Genomic DNA, 2,701 nt, shown 5'->3' with positions numbered 1-2,701 from the left:
TGGTCACAGAAAGATGTCCACTCAGCTGGAAATACCAGGAACCACTGGAAGTGAAGAAACTTAAGCGTTTGACCTTGTTTCTCTGGCCAGAGATTATTCATTGAACTTGCAGTCCCTTATTCTGTTGTCCATGTCAAATCAGAAGCCATTTATCCACCACAGGCAGCTTTATGGAAGTGCTCTGCCCACCTGCGCCGGCCTCTCTTTGCTGAACCCAGCTAAGGACTCATTGCAGACACATCTTCATGGCTGCTTTGCCTGCTGTGATCTCTGCTCCTTTCCAAACGCTTGCTTCGGCAGCTTTCTCTCCATTGTGCCTCTCGGACTGGGTTCCCATGGTGGTTGGATACTGAGCTGCTTGTTAGAGGAGGAAACAAGAGTTGTTGTATACAATGGCAGGTCTGAATTGGCCTGGAGGCAGGACAGACGCTCTCCCAGGTGGGACTTGTCAGGGCACAGGGCAGGCATCCTGCCACTGGGCCCTGGGACACTGTGGTGAGCAGCAGTCACACTGGAATGTCTCTTTCTCAGACAACAACGGGTTAAGTCTGACCAGATTGTCTTTTTTAGGGAATCCAGTTCTCCACCATCTCCTGGGGGATGCCTGGGGCTTGAGTCTATGCCAAGCTCCACTTCTGTCCAGAACCTTTCATTCCAAAAGTTTCAACCAAGTGTATGTGGCATGGCAAAGCATGAAGATGAAGAGGGAGGACGATCCCAGATCAGGCATGTCAGGCCATTGTAGCCATGACCTCAAATGACAACCTAGACCATCAGTGATAGAGCCTTCGACACAGCCACATGGCACTTAAAATCCTGGCACTCTGGGTTCACCATTGACGACCTGGTTGTCGTTGGCTACAGGATGCCTGTGCAGTACATCCTTGGGGAATGGGAATTTTGCTGGCTCAATCTGAAAATGACACCTGCAGTGTTCATTCCTGGACAAGAGACAGAGGTAGACATGCCACTGGCACAGGACAGCCAGGAAATGAGGGCGGGAGTCAGACCCGTGTTGCTCTGAGACTTCCTCTAGGGAACTCTAGGGCCCCGTGACTGCCACTCTCTGAGGTAGAGGTGGGTCTCTTTGCTGGCTCAGCCTTTATTCTAGAAGACAGATGTAGGATTCAGAGAGGGCCGACTGAAGGTCGAGGCTGGTTGGAAAACCAGAGGCACTGGGTTCTGAGCAGGGTTGTTTCTTTGAGGATACTCACAACCCAAGATCATTCCTGGGATGGATCAGCCCATTTCTCCTTCTCGAGAGAGAGGGACCTAGAGCCCTCCAGTCTGCATCCCATGGCTGAGAAATCTATTCATTCCCATATCCTTGGTTGGATAACTAGACCTCAACTGACTGCCCAGTGTTGAGGCAGGACAGGGAGAGATCTTGAGTCCTTGATGAGGTCATAGTCAGTATGAGATGTTTTTTAAAATTTTTTTATTGTAAAGATACTATACAGAGGGTTACAGTTACATGAGTGAGGTAATGAGTACACTTCCTCTTGAACATTGTTACCCCCTCCATTGTTTTCCCCCTACCATCCCCTCCCTCCCTCCCTTCCCTGAGGTTCTTTTTTTTTTTTTTGATTGTGATTAAGTGATTACATAATTTCCGGAAATTCACAGTATTGTGGAATAATGATGCTCATTTAAAGTCACAAGTTCATTCTAATTTTCCTGGAGCAAATTGTCTATCACAGTCTGTAATATATAACGGTGCTCACATGTTATATACCATATATGTGATCAGCAGCATGGGGATATTTGGTAGTGGTTCAACCAGATGAGTGGGAGTTCTTTGTTTCTTAAGTCCTGTTAGTTTTGTCATATCACCTAACATTTTGGATTTAGCATCCACTTATCAGGGAGACCATGTACTGTTAGTCTCTTCGTTCTTGGCTTACCTCGCTCAACATGATTCCTTCTAGCTCCATCCATTTCCCTGCAAATGCCATTATTCTGTCATTTCTAATGGCTGCATAATATTCCATTGTGTATAGATACCACAATTTTTGGATCCATTCATCTGTGGTGGGGCATCTAGGTTGTTTCCATATCCTAGCTATTGCGAACAGTGCTGCAATAAACATGGAGGTGCACGTGTCCTTGTATATTGGTTCCTGTTGTTCAGGGTAGATGCCTAGAAGTGGTATGACTGGGTCGTAAGGGAGGTCAATCTTTAGCTTTCTAAGGACCCTCCAGACTGCTTTCCAAAGTGGTTGTATAAGTGTACATTCCCACCAGCAGTGTAATAGCGTTCCTCGTTCTCCACATCCCCTCCAGCATTTGTGGTTGGCTGATTTGTGGATGTGGGATATTCTGACTGGGGTAAGGTGGTGTCTCAGGGTTGTCTTTATTTGCATTTCCTTCACCACCAGAGATGATGAACATTTCCTCATGTGTTTCTTTGTTTTGGCTATTCTAGGTCTTTTGTTGTTCCATATGAAATTTTGGACTGTTTTCTGTATTTCAGTGATGTACGTCATTGGGATTTTAATAGGAATTGCATTGAATTTGTATATTAGTTTTGGAAGTATTACCATCTTTACTATATTAAGTTGGCCTATCCAGGAGCATGGGAGGTCTTTCCATTTCCTAGTGTCTTCTGCAATTTCTTTCTTTAACTGTTTATAGTTCTCAATAAATAGTTCTTTTACATCTTTGGTTAGGTTAATTCCTAAATATTTTATTTTTCGGGAGG

The sequence above is a fragment of the Dipodomys merriami genome, unplaced genomic scaffold (assembly GCF_024711535.1).
Source record: "Dipodomys merriami isolate MVZ:Mamm:240054 unplaced genomic scaffold, mDipMer1.0.p SCAF_1950, whole genome shotgun sequence".
Classification (NCBI taxonomy): domain Eukaryota; kingdom Metazoa; phylum Chordata; class Mammalia; order Rodentia; family Heteromyidae; genus Dipodomys; species Dipodomys merriami.
The sequence above is the reverse complement of the archived record's forward strand: the minus strand, read 5'-3'. Positions refer to the sequence as shown.